The following is a 19,252-nucleotide window of genomic DNA, read 5'->3' on the forward strand; positions in this document are numbered from 1 at the left end:
CACCTTCCAGCAGGACAACAACCCTAAACATACAGCCAGAGTTACAATGGAATGGTTTAGATCAAAGCATATTCATGTGTTAGAATGGTCCAGTCAAAGTCAAGACCTAAATCCAATTGAGAATCTGTGGCAAGGCTTGAAAATTGCTGTTCACAGATGCTCTCCATCCAATCTGACAGAGCTTGAGCTATTTTGCAAAGAAGAATGAGCAAACATTTCACTCTCTAGATGTGCAAAGCTGGTAGAGACATCCCTAAAAAGACTTGCAGCTGTGATTGCAGTGAAAGGTAGTTCTACAAAGTATTGACTCGGGGGGGCTGAATACAAATGCACGTCACACATTTAACATATTTATTTGTAAAAACATTTGAAAACCATTTATCATTTTCCTTCCATTTCACAATTATGTGCAACTTTATGTTGGGCTATCATATGAAATCCGAAAAAAATACATTTACGTTTTTGGTTGTAACATGACAAACTGTGGAAAATGTCAAGGGGTATGAATATATTTTCAAGACACTGTAGAAGTGCTTCACTGCTTAACATCAAGATTCCCGTTAGTCAATGGTGCCCTTTCACACTTGAGTGTGTCAATCAAATTCTGAAAATGTAAATGAGTAGAGTTGCTCATTTTTGGACACATGGCCCCATCACACCTGAGCATTTTGTAATTCAAAGCTATAGAATGCTCAGCATAAAACAGAAACTCTAGAAATTCGATTAATTTAAATACTTACTGTACTTAGGGCCAGCTTGACAAATTATGTGGATGCCAGCTCGATGTGACCGATGGTGAAGCTGTAATTTACTATTGTAGTCTATACTACATAGAGGAAGTGGCTTCTGGTGGGTGCTTGAGAATCTTCCCCTCGTACTATGTACTAAATAAAGAGCATCGCTTGCTCTGGCACCTCCTCCATTCAGCCTTGTATTTTTTTCAGTGAATGCAAAGCTTCCCCTGGCTGGCCAAGGTGGAGAGAAAGGCAGATGACATCACAGTTTCTGCATCAGTCTATCATAAAAAAGCCTTCCAATTAATGAAAAAAAAAAGTGCTTCTCCTGAATGGTGGAGGTGTAGGAGCAATCAGTGCTCTATGTTAAGTGCAGAAAGAGGAAGAAACCCGAGCACCTGCCAGAAGAAGCATAGGCTACAACAGGGGTGTCCAACCAGTGGCCCGTGGGCCACATGTCGCCTCTGATCTGGCCCACAACTTCCTGCTCTGGGATGGCAGGTTGGCAAGCCCAGAATGCAAGTTGCCAGCCCATCATCCCAGAGCATTAGTGTTAGGAATAGAGCTGGTGGTAGAGGAAGCATGAGGCAGAGGAGATGCATAAGCCGATACATCCTGTATAGCGTGGGCTCCTGTCACAGGCGGAGTGATGCCAATTGCATTCCTCCTGGGACAGCAAGAAAGTGAGATTCCTAAATGGAAGACTGGTATTAAGGGTCAGTTTATTACTAAAATCACAGTGTATATATGGGCATATCTGTTCTGCAGTGGTCCCTGGGCTGCTTTCAAACTGATCCACAGCTGCAGCGCAGTGTACTTGTGGGTTACCTGCACTGACTTCTGTTATTATCTGTGGGTTTGGTCTGAATGCAGGAGTTTTTGTGCGCTTTCAGAAAGTGTACCACACCTGCAGGACTGAATAGAAGTCTAGGGCAAAGTGCAGCTAATCTGCAGGAAAGTCACAGGTGCACTGCACTGCAACAGCAGTGCAGGTAGACCGCAGTGCATCAGTGTGAAAGCAGCCTTAGGTTCTTTTCACATGATCGGTCTGCTTGGGTCCATCTGTCCATCTTTCAGGCAGAGCCAATCAGACCCTCCAACACCAGATGTAAGCAGACCTGTGTCCTACTTCCAATGCAATCTCCTGAAAAAAAGGGGATCTGTCCCCTTCAATCTGGGCATATCAGATCCCAGTACCTATAGAGTAAAGCGGACTGTGTCCGTATCCGCTCTGCATAAGTAGAGTGGACAGGGACCTGTCATCCGCCCGCTCCAATCATTGTGGCCCGTGACTGGTTACCAAGTCAGTTAAGTGGCCCTCGCTCTTCAAAAGGTTGGGCACCCCTGGGCTACAACAATAAAATAAAGTTTTACCAAGGGGCATCTGGATAATTTGTTTAAACCAAGCTGGCCCAAAGTAAGTGTTTAAACGTAATCCTGTCTCTAGAGTTTTATTTAAATGGTGCATGTTCACTTCTGACCACTCACTGACCTGTCAAAAAAGTACAGGAACTTCTTTTAAGGTATATTTGGGTACTTTTTGGTCCCATAGGTTTTAATGGGAGTGCCTGGAATACATGTGAAAATACATGTTACACTCATTTTTCAGGCACTCCCTTAAAAAAAATCTATGGGGCCAAAATGTACAATCCTGTCCCAAAGAAGCTCCTGTATGGCACATTGTTCTTAAAAATTTGCAAAAAAGCACAAAAAATCAGTATACTACTCTGAAGTGTGAAAGTAGCTAATGTGCACAAGGTGCATTTTTCGTACAATATCTTGTCTCTCCTCCTACTAACTAGCTTTGCATTGACTTGTATCATGAGCACTTTATGACCATACATTTTGAGGGGGTCACATATGTTTAGTAAGGTACGACGCATTGAGGTGATTCTTGAATGGTCTTTCTTTCTTCCTCAGTTGAGGGATGGACATTGGCTTGGGTTTTCTCTGCCCTGTTGCTGCAGTGATACTATGTGTTGCTATTTGAATGTTTATCTTTTTCACATATTTTCAGTTGAATTTTTGAGTAGTTGGACACATTGGACTATTAATATTGTCATATTTGTGTTGGTGGCATTTTGTATACCACCTTTCTGCACAGACACTTGTGTTATATTTATTTTGTGTTCTTTTATATTTATTTGATATGTAATTTTGGTTCCAATATGAAATTATTGCGAGCATTGTAATTTAGTGCAGCACTTTCTGTATATAATATTTTATACAACGTATTTATTGAAGTCCGCCGTTAACAGGGTACAAATGGAATCAACGTATTTGGAGGGAAAAGCATCCCCCTTCATCAGGGCTGAGATGGCAGATGAATTAACAACTGTCCTGGAACTGGAGATGAGTTGTTGCTGGAGCTCTCATGGAGCTGTAGGAAATGGAAATGAGCCAGCCAACTGGCGCTTTTCCATTTCTTACAGCCTCACAAGAGGTGTAGTGAGGCATTCAGAGGTATACTCCTAAACTTTGCCCATAGCAAGCAAATAATAGGCTGACCATATAGAAGCACCATAACCAACCAATAATTGCCTTTCCTGTTCCCATCCAAATCCCATTTCTTTTACACAAAGCTACAAAAGCCTAGTGCAAGTTTAGCCTTTACGATAGTTGAACCCTCTGTAGGACTATGCATGCTAACCTTTCTCTCACATTGTAGAACACAGAATTTAGTGCAGCACTGGCTTCAGATGAGTTAGGGTCTTAAAAATGCCACATACTTGAAAGTACTACTTCTTGGTGGCAGAACAGGATAGTAGGTGCGGGGGAGACAAGGTACAGGAAGTCTATGCTTCCTCCTATGGAATGAACCCCTTACTTTGTAAAATATAGAGGACACTGCTAGACTTCTAATGGTTATATTACTTGGCTGGTGGCCTCTGATTTTAATATTTTTTAGCCACTGGCCCCAAACAAGCCTTCAGTAAGCATCAACACAGCATCAGACAGGATCCAAACCAGTTGTCAAGACAACATTCCTTTCTGAGCACCCAGCAATTCATTATACCAAGACAGGAAAGTGAGCCTGTTCAGCAGCCCCTGTGCTATGTGCTACAGATACACGTAAAGGAAGTGATGTTCCTTCATTATCTTGAAAAAGGCAGAAACAACTGTTAGATGATGGCTGAGAAAGAGGGAACTAGCTTAAAGTGACCCTTGTTATTCCTTTGGCTTTCCCGTCTTGCAGTACATGTGTGTATAAACTTTTGTAAGCTTTTTTTTGCACCTTTTCTACTGCCATTGCTCTCTAGCAATCCCTAGATAGCAGCTGTGAAAACTCAACCTTACCTTTTATAGTCAGATACCTATAGCAGACAAAGTTTGTCGAGCCAGGTAGTTCTGAGTGCCAGCATTGTATGGACAGCTTTAGGAGTGCTAGAGTGCTATGTGGGTGCAATGATGCACTTACCTGTGACTCTTTGTGCAGGTACTGTTCATTTTAGTTGAAAAAGGAATAGCAGCAGGGGTTACTATAAACTCTGCTTATTTGTCAGCTGGTTTTACTGGTAGCTGCCTGGCTGGAGAGGGACTGGGTATATAGATGATGAGAGTTCTAGAGCTCCCCAGATTATATAGGGAAGCAAAAAAGGGGTCTCAGGTGCTAGTCAAGGGTTCCACACCTTAGCAAACTCATGCCCATCCGTCACTCTTTATTTTTCCTTTGCAGATTTATTATGTGCCTACCTGTTTTTTGAGGCGGAAAGCTGATTTAAATTTACCATTTTATATCATGGATGACTGAGCTGGTATACTCTTGATATTCAGAGTACAGTATATGGTTATTGATCAGGTTTCTTATGCATTTATTCTGAACTGATAATAAAGCACTGCAGTTGTTTCTATTATGTTCCTTTGTGATAGTCTCTTTCTTTAATTGTTTCCTGTGTTATGTGTTCATGCAGTCCTGGTCCTGGGGTGTAATCCCATGTGTGTATCTCCAAACAATGGTTGTGTATACTGTACCTCACAATGTCTATAAACTAGTCTGGTAAAGGAGAGATCATTCTGCATTCTGGCTGTGCATGCATCTAAAGTCTAATGCCAGCTTTCATTTCAATGATCATTTCATGTTTCTATGGAGAACATTTCATACAACAAATTTGTGTTATTGGACTTGAATTGTTGCAATGGTTTTTTTGATGCAATACACAAAGCATATTTTGGCTGACATGTCAATGAACAGAAATCATACACCATCACATCAGACTTATACATTGAAAGAGAATAAAGATCTGCCAAATTCGTAATATCAATTTGTAATATCATTCATAACATTATTCGTAATATCAGTGTATCAGATTTCCGATTATCATAGTCACAGCAGATAAAAAGTTTTTTTGAGACTGATTGCTATGGGTTGCTATTCATTGAACATTACATTTGCATTATACAATGCCTTATTGAATAATCCTGCATGCTTAAAGTTACACTTGGACCATTTATGGCATGGGTTCCTAAAGAGGAACTGAACTCTGAAAGCTGTGCCTAAAAGGCCAAGCAAAGAATTAGCCACCAGTATTTTCTATGGTATCTCTCTAGTGAAACCTTCTCCATTACCAGTTACCATGCCTTGGTTTGCAGTGTGTTTTTGTGTAAGGGGTTGCCATCTTGATAAAGACAGGGCTTTGCTTCCTCATGTCAGAGTCTCCAGCAAAGAGAACAGTAAACAGAAAGCAGTATATATATATATATATATATTATAAATAAAAAAAATGGTGCACACTTGATGAATCACTTGGTTCTTTTTCTTTTGAGGCTGTAGCAGAGGAATGCCTATGCATGCTCTTGTATGAGGAAGTACACTGTTATTTTTCACAAGAAATTCAAGATTAAAGGTATATATTTCAATATAGCACAGCACGATTACTTTTTGAGTTCAGTTCCACATTAAGCTTTTTAATTTATTATAAAACCCCAGTGCATGCAACCTATACGGGGTGACACCGGACCAGCTCCAAGAAAAGGTAAGTTGTAAAGAAAGCCGACAATGCCCGCAGGATGGATCATCGGTTTGCTTTACAACTTACCTTTTTGTAGAGCGGGTCCGGAGTCACCCCGTATAGGTTGCATGCACTGGGGTTTTATAATAAATTAAAAAGCTTAATGTGCACCTGCCTCGAGACACCACTGGTCTCTCTACATTGATGGTTAGTGGAAGTAGCCCCTTTGCATCGGTGGTCAGTGCAAGTGGAATAACAATTTACCATTGCTTACTGCTCAAGGAATCTCTAGAAATCTCAGAACGAATCATTATTGAGAAAGACTGGTCTAGTCTTATAGATAATCCAGTGGTAGATGGAATTTATTAAGGTGCCTTTTTGTAATACAGACATCTCAGTGAAGATATGTAACGTCCTGAGATTGTGCAGATGATTCTGTTATTGAATCTCCAACTTCTCAAATGCATTCGGATATTTCTCACTTATCATTGATGCTGCAATAACGGTCTTTGCTTTTGTTTGAAATGGTAATTTCATTATATTACTGTATAAGGAAGCTTCTCCCTGGCCTGGCCTTTCCATGTGCCCTCTGGTTCTTCAATGACATCACAAGTCTCATGACAAAGCTTGAGAGTTTCCAAGAAAGGCAAGCTAGAGAGGGTCCTTCTGTTTAGCTCTGCATGTAGAGTAATTATATGAATATTAATAATAATAATAATAATAATAATAATAATAATAATAATAATAATATATTTTCATTGTATAAAAACATACAATGAAATTACTATTTGCATTCCCTGAATGGTGCATTACATAAATAACACACTTACAAAATATTAGAAACCTATATATACATTGAAAATAATAATACCTATATAAAAGACAGTCTATAAATTATGAACACAGAGGATGAATAGTTGTGCACAGAAAAGATTAATGTAAATTTCTGCTCTACAGACTCTAAAAGTTCATCAGTAAAAAGTCCATAAACAGTCCATGGGGCACTAGAGGCAAAGCAGAAGCTGTTTCCAGAGCAAGCTGGCTCTTTATGGAAAAGGATAAGAGAAAAAAGGGAAAGCAGTCACTAAGTGCAGTATTAAAAACAGACTTTAATCTCAAATGGTTAGAAACACTCACATGATAGAATAAACAGGATCACTCATCATGAAAAGAGGCACTCCTGTTCCCCTGGCCACTGATGGATGGATTTAAGCTGGGGCGCTGGATGTCAACCCAGAGGTCTCCTGGGCCAGCTTGGAGTGCACATTTAGACAGTTAATTATAGTGAATACTTGTGAGCTATTATGGATCAAGGTGTAAAATAAATTCTGAAAGTGTATAGGGTGCGCTGGCACTTGCACTAACTCACTTGACTAGTGTATATAGATGATAGAAAGAAGATAGCGCCGCGCTCCTATATAATATATACAGCTTAAGCTTAAGCTTTAGAGGTGTATCAAATTCCAATATGAACTGTGACTATACCACTAAATACATATAAAATATTACATATAAATGACATGCATGGTGTAAAAACTATACTAATATTGCCTTAATGGGTGCCATAATATAATCCTGTGTTGCACCCATATAAAGCTATGTGTACTCTATATTAATATGTGCACATGCTAAAAATAAACAAAATAAAAATACAGTCTTTAAGGTAAATGTGCAAGTAAAGATTCTGTTCCTTGTCTCCGAGTGCTAAATGGTCTCCTTATGTGCTCACCTCTATATTTGCCTGAATGAATCCAGGCAAATACGCTTTTTATCCTTCCAGGATAGATGAAATGGGATGATGTCTTTGCTCTAGCCGTCCTATGAGGTGAATATACATATGGATGGATCCTCCTGTTGTCTACTTTATCTCCCTGTGTACCTGTGAGTACACTGAGTAGCTCTCTTGGGATCTCCCAATTCCCCTCCTGGGGTTGTTTCCTCTTTCACTCCTCCTAATATCAGCTCATGGGATATATGGTCAAAGAAAAGGAAAAGCAGACCATAGTGTCTTATCCTTATATAAAGTGGATTTATTTAAGCCAGTAACAAGTTGATAGTATGCAGCTCATAAATGATCCAGACAGGCTTAGATGGCAATCAGCAGGTAAAAAGTAGGTACATAGAAAACCTCTCTGCAGCTGCCCCTGCAGTGCTGTCTGCCTGTGCTTGTACTCGGATCTGCTCGCTTCTCCAGTGCAATGTCGTGACGTCAGAGCCCCTCCCCTACGCGTTGCGTCACAGGGTCACGTGACTTCATCAGGGGGAATTTGATTGGATCCAATCAAATTCCCCCTGATGAAGTCACGTGACCCTGTGACGCAACGCGTAGGGGAGGGGCTCTGACGTCACGACATTGCACTGGAGAAGCGAGCAGATCCGAGTACAAGCACAAGCAGACAGCACTGCAGGGGCAGCTGCAGAGAGGTTTTCTATGTACCTACTTTTTACCTGCTCATTGCCATCTAAGCCTGTCTGGATCATTTATGAGCTGCATACTATCAACTTGTTACTGGCTTAAATAAATCCACTTTATATAAGGATAAGACACTATGGTCTGCTTTTCCTTTTCTTTGACCATATATCCCATGAGCTGATATTAGGAGGAGTGAAAGAGGAAACAACCCCAGGAGGGGAATTGGGAGATCCCAAGAGAGCTACTCAGTGTACTCACAGGTACACAGGGAGATAAAGTAGACAACAGGAGGATCCATCCATATGTATATTCACCTCATAGGACGGCTAGAGCAAAGACATCATCCCATTTCATCTATCCTGGAAGGATAAAAAGCGTATTTGCCTGGATTCATTCAGGCAAATATAGAGGTGAGCACATAAGGAGACCATTTAGCACTCGGAGACAAGGAACAGAATCTTTACTTGCACATTTACCTTAAAGACTGTATTTTTATTTTGTTTATTTTTAGCATGTGCACATATTAATATAGAGTACACATAGCTTTATATGGGTGCAACACAGGATTTCATTATGGCACATTTAGACAGGATGTGACATCACAGAGAGGAAAGATAGGTGCTACAGACAGGTTAAGCACTCTGTAGAGGCCTGTAGAAGGACCAGTGAAGCTCAGAGTGCATAGCCTGTCTGTTTAAATAAAATTATGAAAATTAACCAGTTACTCTTTTTTATATAGCTATTGATTCAGCACCAGGAAAAAAACTATTCCTTAGCCTAATGCAGGCCATAGACAGGTCGTTTATCGGCCGAATTTTCGCCCGCACGAAAAATCGGCTGATATTCACGCCGTTAGTGGGGCCAGCCCGTCGGCCATTTTTCGTGGATCTTCTCATTTAGTTTTATCGGTCATGCTAGAAAATCTGCGAAAAATGGGCGTTTTTCGTGGACATTGGTGGCAGGATTGCCAGCAGGGCCAACCGATGTTTTGTTTATCGGCCGTAAACTCGACCGATAAACAGCCCGTCTATGGCCTGCCTAACTTTCATTGTCCTATAACACCTCTCAGATGGCCAGAAGGTAAAAGGACAATGACAAAGATAAGAAGGATCCTTCACTGTATTTAATGCTCTGTTGACATCAGGAGTAGGATAAATGTCTTCCAGAATAGGAAACTGACTACCAATGATTCTTCCACTATAATAGTCCTTTGAAGAGCCTTTTTCTGCTCAGTTGTACTACTGCCATACCATACTGTGATGGCATGACTGGGCACACTCTTTATTGCACAACAGCAGAAGTATAGTAATAAATTCTTTGCTATCTATGTGTTTTTCAAGATTCACAAAAGCATAGTTGTTTCTATGCTGTTTTGAATTATATCTTTGTATGCGCTAATTGTTTTACATTCGATTTTCACTTTCAGTAACTTCTACTTGTCCATTTTTTTAATTGTGATATAAATTGGCCAAGTTTCTGGTGGAGGTTTTCTGATCATCAAGTGCACAATAACACAATATTCAGAAATGACAATGTGTATTCTGCTAGTACCTTTTATAGTTACTGGCTCCTAAAACTTAAAAAAACTATGAGCCTTCTAGGATGAATAGCTTTTGCATGCAAAATGACCAGTAGAACACATTTCAATATCAACATGAATATGACATAGCTCAAAAGGGAGCTTTAATGTTAATTAATGAGATATCCCTTGCTACTTAGGTCATAGAGGGCTTGAAATAATATTCCTGAAAATATCAGAAGAGATAAAAACACTGCCAAGAATAGTAATTATTTAGAGGGACAGTACTTGATGGTGTCAAGGTATTTTTTAGAATAAAGAGTTTACTTTGCCCTGATTTGTGATCATGTGTGTTAATCTAATACAAATTAATGGTTTAGTTTTACTTTCTGTATACAATAGAAACAGTTGAACTAATAGTACAAGCAAATGTAACAACATTAATAACATATGGTATATTTACAAAAAAATTTGCCCTGGTTCAATTGGCCAAGGGTTTGGCAAATCTTGTTCAAAGTTCAGTGAAACCCAACTTAGAGGCAAAACCCATTTGAAATCTACAGGGAAAGAATCTTGCTATATTTGGCCCATTTGAAGTCAAGAAAAGATAAGGGTTGTTGGGTGCTGTCATGGAGTACATGTGCCAATGTAAAAAAAGGAAAAGAAGCACACTGTACAGCAAGAAAAGGATTTTTTTCATTTGACTCTGAGTGTAACATCGAAAACAGTCTCAGTCTTGCAGTGCATATTTGGCTGTGGAGTTACAGTACGTTACAGTTGGTATAGAAAAAAATCACCAGCTTTAAAATGATCCAATTTTGTTGCTTTGCAGCCTAAAATGAAGACAGACACAGTTTTTGTTTGATCCAACTGTAATTACTCAGTGCAACTTATAACATTGGAGTGAAAGATATAACACCAGTTAGACAATGTGAGAGTTATTTTTTTGTCTTTGTTTATCCAGTTGAGCTTTAAGACACTAGGACATAGAGGATCTGTCAGTGTAAAATTGGCCAGTAATAAGACAGTTTTATTCAAGAATAATAGGGCAAAATGTACTAAATACAGAGTAAAGGAAGCTGTTTTACTACAAGAATAAAGAGACCACAGATAATACAGTAGTGTAAAATCGGGCAGCAGAAGAACAATTTTAATGAGCAAGGCGTGGGCCCACCTTACTAGGGACAAAGATCACAAGATGAGATTTCACTACAAGAATAAATATACAGAAGAGGATACAGCAGTGTAAATTTGGCCAGCAACAGGACAGTCTTAATCAGGGATAGTAGGCCTAGCTGGAGTATGCCCAACTTTTAATTATCTATGGGGATAAGAGAAATGATGTAAATGATATAATGGGCATTGAGTTTTGTGCACATACAACCCATCCTCACAGGTTCTGGGGCTTTTGTAAAATAGGGATAAATGAACACGTGTGATTAACTTTATATGTCTTAAAAGAGATTTTTTTTTTTAAATCACACACATTCAATGTGGCATCCTAAGACTGAAAACTGAGCAAGCAAACACCACTGATCACTCAGTTTTCAGCCTTCACTGTATAGAGCCGTTGAGAGTCAGTCTCTGCTCTGCTCCTCCAGCGCTCACTGGAGCACCAGGCTGTGGAGATTCTGTGCAAGCTGCTGGTCTAGACATCTGGTTGGATCCCGACTTTAAAGTCAGGATCTTTCTCCAGCCTGGAAAAGCTGAGTGACAGAATGAACTACCCTCCTGTGATCCACAGGAGAAGGAGAGCCAAATGAGCTTTGTCTATATTTCTCCTTTAAAGTGGCCCAATCACCACAGAAGAGTATCTATATTACTACAGTTTTTCAAGACTTTTGGGTTTGTAGAATACCTGCTTTACCCAATGCATGCTCTGGCTTCTTCTGTCAGTTCACATATCCTATAGTGGAATAAAGAACCCCTCACCCTCTACCACTCATCTCCATAACAAATAGGAATGTGTCCTGTAATCTACAGTGAGAAATGGGCAGGGCTGTTAGCACTACTTGGGATTTCAGTGCAAACAATCAGACTATACAGAAATTTACAACAAAAGATAGCTCTGAATTTCTGGTAGGATCAACAGATGGTTTTATTTTATCCAACAGATATAACAATGCTTAAAAGCTCGGCTCACATTATGAATTGCACAGCAATGTGGTGTGTGTTCCTGCTCAAATCACATGCAATTCAGAGCAGTGTGAATTGAGCCCTTTGCATTGCACCAAAGGTAGTGCATACACTACTTTTGGGAATGCACTCAAAACAGATTGCATGTAACATTTATAACGTGATCCTGTGCAGGTAAATACACTACGTTTGTGAACTGCATTTGGGGTGTCATTAACATGACACTGACACCCGCTGCAGTGCATTTTGAACGTGGTGCTGAAAAAACACATGGAACGCAGGTTTCCTGCACTGCATTCTAGTGTGAACCTAGCCTCAGTGGTTTATTTAGGAGAACACTATGGATCTAATAAAATGTCTATTGTTAGGGGTTTACATACACTTTAAGCAGCTCAATTTGGTATGCAGTGTGCTTTGTTATTGGTCCAATAATACAATAATAAGCATTAAGGCATTGGGGGGGGGGGCATTGGGGGGTAAGGCAGGCACAGGTCAGCAATGTGTATAAAAACACTGGAAGGAGCGCATGCTAGCGACCGTCTCTGTGGCCTAATGTGTCTAAATGGCAGTCACATCTCACAATCCATAAAGAGAAGTGGATATTGTCTTTAGAAATGTGCTTATCCCCCAAAGGACAGAGTGATGAGCTGCATATACAGCAGGGGTGTTCAACCTAAGGCCCAGGGGCCACATGTGGCCCCAGACAGCTATGAATGTGGCCAAACACAAAATAATAAACTTACTTAAAAATGTTAATTTTGACAGTGTCTTTTTACTGGGCTTTTATAAGTTTTAATCTTTCCAAAGAAAAATATCCTACTCTTCACAATCACGTCTTATTCATGTCAACGATGAGCACACAAAGTACAAAATTAGAATCAAAATATCTGCACCTTCAAAATTCATTGAGAATTGCTACTACATCCATCAAACCAGATACTGATTCATTCATTTATTGAATAGTGTCAAATAGCACACTAGTTTTATGTTGCCTTCTTTTACTTTTATAATAAAAATATTACAAAAAATTAAGTTTTATTACTCAGACAGGTACATTATCTATATCAGTGATCATTAACTTGTGATCTGCCTAACTTTTTCGGCTCATCAGCTATCCTTGTTAGAGTATTGTATGTGTGGTCCAAGGCAATTCCTCTTCTTCAAATGTGGCCAGGAAGGTTAAAGGGTTGGACCTACAGTAAAGACACAGCTCACCAGCTCTTGAGAATGAGTCTGATATCCATGGCCAGCTAAAAAGTTCATTCACACCATGTGCATGTAAGCAGGTTGCTTATGGCAGCCTAGATAGGTGTTGCCCTGGATGGGAGGGTTAATGTTATTTCTCCTTTTTTTTTGGTGGGCTATTTGGGTCCAACCAACTGGTCCTGCGCAAATAGAAAAGGGGACAGTGGTCTGAAGCCAAGAGAATTTGAGTTTCAAAGTTCCTGGGGTCCTTGGCCCATGAGCTGCATGTCATTACTGATGCTGGAGTCTGAGGTTGCCTACCACCTGAATCCCTCCACTTTGTAGGGGACTTGTAAGGAATTTCCGGCAAGGCAAATCATGATTAGAAATGCGCATAGGAATTCCCAGAGAAGAATTGCGCAGAAATGCGCGATTGCGCACACACACGTGCATGCGCTCGGCGAAGATTGGGGCCAGACGGCCTATTTAAAGAGTGTCTCTGCCCATGTTCAGTGCTGACTGGTCTTCATCTCCCCCATGTCCTGCTTGTTCCCGTGTGATTCCTTTGGTGCTGACCCGGCTTGTTCCTGACCTGACTCTGATTGCTCTCCTGATTGATACTGGTTCCTGACTTCAGCTCTCCTCCTGACCTTGGCTTTCCTTCTGATTCTGTACCATGCTGCCCGACTGTTGATGACCCTGGCTATTCCCATGACACTTCTCCTGTCTCTTGTCCACATTGCCTGCCTTGCTCTGGTGCACACCTGGCAATCTACAAGATATGGTCTACTTGTTACTACTGTGCCTGAATCAGAGGATCATCAGCCTTCCAAGGTCATCATCCGCAAGAGCTGCAAACAACAACTACTGGCGCTCTTGTACCCCTGGTCCCTAGACTCCCTCTGTTCCAACTCCAGCGGGGTCAGGGCTAGTGACACAAGTGAGGCCGACCTTGTCATTTCAGTCTCCCATCAGGTACCTGATAGGACTGCTTGAACCTGTAGTTTGCCCTGAAGATACCAGCTGCGGAATTCTGTCAACCATGGCCTAAAACTTTTGCCTGTCCTGAAGTTTCTAAAGGAGTATATGCAAGTAATTGGCACACAGAGGTTAGTGGTGGTCACTAGGCACATTGGGGTATGAAGATAGCAAATGGTTACCAAGGGTAACGGAAGCCATCAGTTAGTCAAGCAGCCTGTCATTAAGTGTGTACCTGTGACAGGTGGGACAGCCTCTTGCAGCAGAGGTCCCCAACTTGTAGAGAGCAAGTGTTAAGTGAGTGCATGCTAGGTGCATGGCACGGTTTTATTCCGATACTGGAGAGAGGTAGCGGAGATATGCAGGACAGGTTGGGTGGGCATAGGCTCCCTCCTAAATGCAACAGCTACAGTGAATGTGTACATTGGCATGGGAATTAGAGAGTTAATTGGAATGTAGTTTATTGATCAAGTGTACAAGGTGTATAGAACAAGTAAATGTCCCCCATGTGCAAGGCAGTGACCCTGTTCAAGGTGCCCAGTGTAGTTCAGAAGAACCCACCCAGGGTAGGCCACTCATGTGACCCACACTCGGCACCCAACTAGGAGGGCAACATGGAGAGAGCATCACTGGCCTGCCCTACAGCATACATGCAGAGAGACCTATTTTTTCTGCACTAGAAAAATGCAGGTGCCAGCTAGGTCACACAACACACAATTATTTTCTATGAACCCCATTCACAGTATAATGCTGGTGCAATGTTCAGAGCAGGGACTGTGGGGTTATTTCCACACATATAGATGTGTAACTCACAGAAAAGCTATGCAACAGTATTGGTCATAAAAGGAAAGAGGGAATGATGACACAAGATATCGTGTGAATACAACCCTGGCAAAAAGTATGGAATCACCACTCTTGGAAAATGTTCATTCAACTGTTTAATTGTGTAGAAGAAAAACTATTAGACATGCCTCAAAATTATTCCAACCTTCTGACTTTAAGAAACGCTTAAAAAAAGAAAAAAGACGGTAGTCAATTGAAACTGTTTTTGCAGATTTTCAGCACCTTTGTCTCTTTTTTAATGCGCCATTTTTTTCACAGTACACCCAAAACACTACGTAATAGCAAATTGGTTTGATTTAAGTTATAAAGCCAGAGTCTACATTATACTAAAAACAATATAATAAAAATAAATAAGTGGTTTTCCTGGCCAGTGGAAAAGAATGACTGATAGAGTGTGTGTATCTTTACTGTACAAATCAATAAGAAGATGCTGCTCACTAAAATCAATAATTAGCTTAAAATCTTTGACCAATATTTCACCGAGTCTTTCAGCCATTTTGTGAAGGTCATTAGTTTGATGCAACCTACAAGCAGAATTTTCTTCTTGTCATCCACAGGAAGATTTTTAGGCCATTAAATGGTTTGCATATAGTAGGAGCAAGACTGTAGCAAGATGTAATTAAAATCCAAGAAATCCTAGTGCAAGGTCTGAACATATATACATAAATAGCAGGTATTGGAATGTTCTTTCTGAGATGGATGGGCTTTAAACTTATATTTTCAGTTATATTCGGAAAGCTATGAAGAGTTTTAAAGAGGTATGTGTAATGGTGTGCATCCAATTGCCTGGTTGGTTGTTTCTGTGAAAAATATTTTTGTAGTATCTCCTTCATATCTGCTGGATATTGCCCTGAGCAGCTGTCTTCTGGCACTGTAAGGGTAACAACAGTAGCTGCTACTGAGAAAAGTTGCACCACCTGTCATTCATATTACTCATATTACTATGCTCCCACAATACATTGTGTTATGTGAATGATCCTGTCATTTATCTGCTCCTCTTCCATACACAGAATGCGATGCACTGTGGAATAATATTAGTGAGATTTATGTGAATAATGGGGAGGGCAGAAGGGATTGAGTGGTGCAACTTTTCTCAGTAGCAGGTGCTGCTGCTGGAAGGCAGACACCCAGGGCAATATCCAGCAGCTGTGATGAATATCCCTGACACTGCAGGAATGATTTTTAATGAAGCAGCTACCTGCAGTTAATAAGCTATACACCATAACATTTAACTAATGTGTTTTTTGATGTATCCAAAAAAAAAATACTAAACTTCAGCTTTAAGTATGCAGTATGCGGTTATATTTGTAATTGTCACACTTATTTATTATATACCTGTGCCAAACATGATTAAAAGTGGATATACATGTACAGTATAATACTGGTTTTGAAACCTATTACTGACAGCTATGTGTGTCTGTGCCAGTTACTTAGAAATTAAGAACTTGGTACTCAAAAAAGGCAATTTCATGCCAAGGAATAAGAAATGTAAACTTCAGATTTTGTGCATGGTGTTGTACTGGTCTTTGGTGTCCATTTATATAAATATATCATACAAATGAGATTTTTTTGGGGGGCAGCATTGTTTATAAGCAAGCTAAAAAAAATTGTTTCCGATCCTAAATGTGGAAAGAATGGAAAAATGCTAGTTAGATACTCAGCATATCCTTTTGAAACAATTCACTCCATAATTACTCATGAAAGTAGTGCTAGGATTATCTATATATAAAACACTACTGTCACTTCTCTCACTAACTGACACAATGTTTGGTACAATGTTTTAGTAAAAATGATATATGAAATGTATGCTAACAGGAACATTTCTTACTGTTTCTGGCAACCAATCAGAATCCTTGTTTCATTTCACACTCTGAATTATAGAATGGACAATCGATTGGTTGCTTTAAGAAACTTTCTTGTTAGTAAACTTTTAAAAAACAAGTCCCATCATTACAAAGACTCTTTTTAAATCGTACAACAAAAAATATAAGATGGATGCAGAAAAATTGTTGCTTCACGTTGTAATATATAAACTGTAATTCCTTCCTCTGTCTGGAGATCTTTAAACAATAGACTTTGGGATTTTAATGAGCCAGTTTGGATGTTTTAAATTGTTCTACCATTACACCATTAGACTGTTTTTAATTCCACTTTTTCTGTTTGGCCTTCCAGCAGAATATATTTAAAAAAGGATACAAGGTACTTTTCAATGCCATCTACGACATGCTTATACTCAATTTTGTTTTCCAGAACTCTGGAATTTTTCCTTTGGGCTTTTCAGTGTATTGTAATTTTTACAATGTAATAAATATACTTTATAATGCAATATTATTATTTTAGTCTTTTTAATGTGTTATTAAAGTATATGTAAACCCAATCACTAAAATCCCGTAAAAGCATTAACATAGTATTTTGCAGTTTTAATCATTTCCAGCCATGAATGTCCTTATTCAGGAACTTCCTGTTAGAGGGTGACAGTATTCTGTGCCTGCCTCTCTGTTGTGCTTCTGTTTGTCACCCTATCACATTAGCTTTTGATGGAGACTGCAAATGGCTGTTTTGACAAATATCAAGCCATTTAGCCACTGGTGCTTGCATGTAGATAGGAAGTGACTGCAGCATATCAGCACTGAGTTGCAACAAAGGATGAAAAATAAAGTGAAAAGAAGTATTTTCTTTAAAAAATAGCAATTCATCATGATACACAGTACTCTAACAAACTACACTCAGTGGCCACTATATTAGGTACAGCTGCAAGTACTAGGATGGACCACCTTTTGCCTTCAGAACTGCCTAAATTCTTCATGGCATAGATTAAACAAGGTGTTGGAAACATTCCTCAGAGATTTTGGTCCATATTGACATGAGTTAATGTTGCCTTTCTATCATCTTAAACCAGTCTGCCTATTCTCCTCTGACCTCTGACATCGTCCACATAACTGCTGCTCACTGCATATTTTCTCTTTTTCGGACCATTCTCTGTAAACCCTAGAGATGTGCTTGAAAATCCCAGCAGTTTTTAAAATACTCAGACCAGCCCGTCTGGCATGAACAACCATGTTCAAAGTCACTTAAATCCCCTTTCTTCCCAATTCTGATGCTCGGTTTGAACTTCACCAAGTCATCTTCACCACGTCTAGATGCCTAAATGTATTGAGTTACAGCCATGTGTTTGGCTGATTAGCAGATTGTATTACCTAGTAATTGAATAGGTGTACCTAATAAAGTGGCAGGTGAGTGTAAATGTAATTTACATTTTCTTTAACCCTTTTGCTGTCGCTGCTGTAACTGTTGAGGCAGCGGCAGCACAGCACACAAACAAACAACAGCATTTTTTTCTGACTGCCAGCTTTCTTGTAGAAGCCCCCGATTACTTGTACATATTAAGGAAGCTTCTGCCCACCCCTCACCTGTCCCTCCTGGGTGGCTGAGACATTCATGGCAGGTATCAGAATATAGAGCAGTGAGAGATCAGCAAACATCCATTCACAGATCTCCCCTGGGTAGTATGAACCTAGAAGTGCTCAGCACTGATCACTTTTGGGTTCACAGCTATCAAACCCCAGCTGCTCTGACCGGGGGAGTAGCTGAAAAAAGGACAGTCAGTACTCTATCATCTTCAACAAAATTTATATTGTAAGGCGCTGAGCAAACTGTTGGTGCTATATAAATCCTGTATAATAATAGTAATTATAATAATAATAATAATAATAATAATAATAAAAGATGACATTTAGTCCTGCTATCTCCTTAAAGAGAATTTGTCACCTGCAGTAGTCTATCACATAGAGGACTTTTTTTCCCCTTGTGATAGCAATAATCTTAAGAATAAGAAAAAAAATGTGGCCATAGCGCTTTCCACCTCTTACCTTCCCCCCTACCCTCCTTCCTTTTTTTCCACTCTCCTTCCTTTCTTTCTTATCCTTTTCTCTATGTTGCTGACTCTAAATGCCTTCTATTAGATATCAACCACTCATTTAGCTGGTGGCTTTCTGGTTATCTATGTTTTTTGAGCTTTATTGGGCACTTGGTATTTTTCTGCCTGTGACATGTTGTCCTCAGTGTATGTTTCACTTTTCTTCATTATGTATTCTGCAGGCGCTATTCTGTACCAATGTTTGGGCCTATGTAAGACTACAACTACATATCTTCATTGTTGTTTGCCAGTAGTACATTTTGTCTGCATTGTTGACTATCACCTGTTTCTATACTTGACCAATGCTGTTGTGTCTGTTGCTGTTTGTTCTGTTTATAGAAATCTCCAATAAAAAAAAAAAGTATTAAAATTAAAATTTAAAAAATAACTAAAAAACCCCACATTTTTTAAAACCCTCTGCCTCTAAGTACAAAACATGTATCTGGTGTGGCCATGTGTTAAAACTGCACCCCTAGTAGGTGTTGCCATGCACGCAATAATTCTTGAGCCATGATTTAGTATTAACGCTAACTGATGACCTGTAAAGACTTTTAAAATGTCACCTATGGACAATTTTGG

Source organism: Staurois parvus, unplaced genomic scaffold, assembly GCF_062004578.1.
Source record: "Staurois parvus isolate SC_StPar_1 unplaced genomic scaffold, SC_StPar_1.0 ptg000401l, whole genome shotgun sequence".
NCBI lineage: Eukaryota > Metazoa > Chordata > Amphibia > Anura > Ranidae > Staurois > Staurois parvus.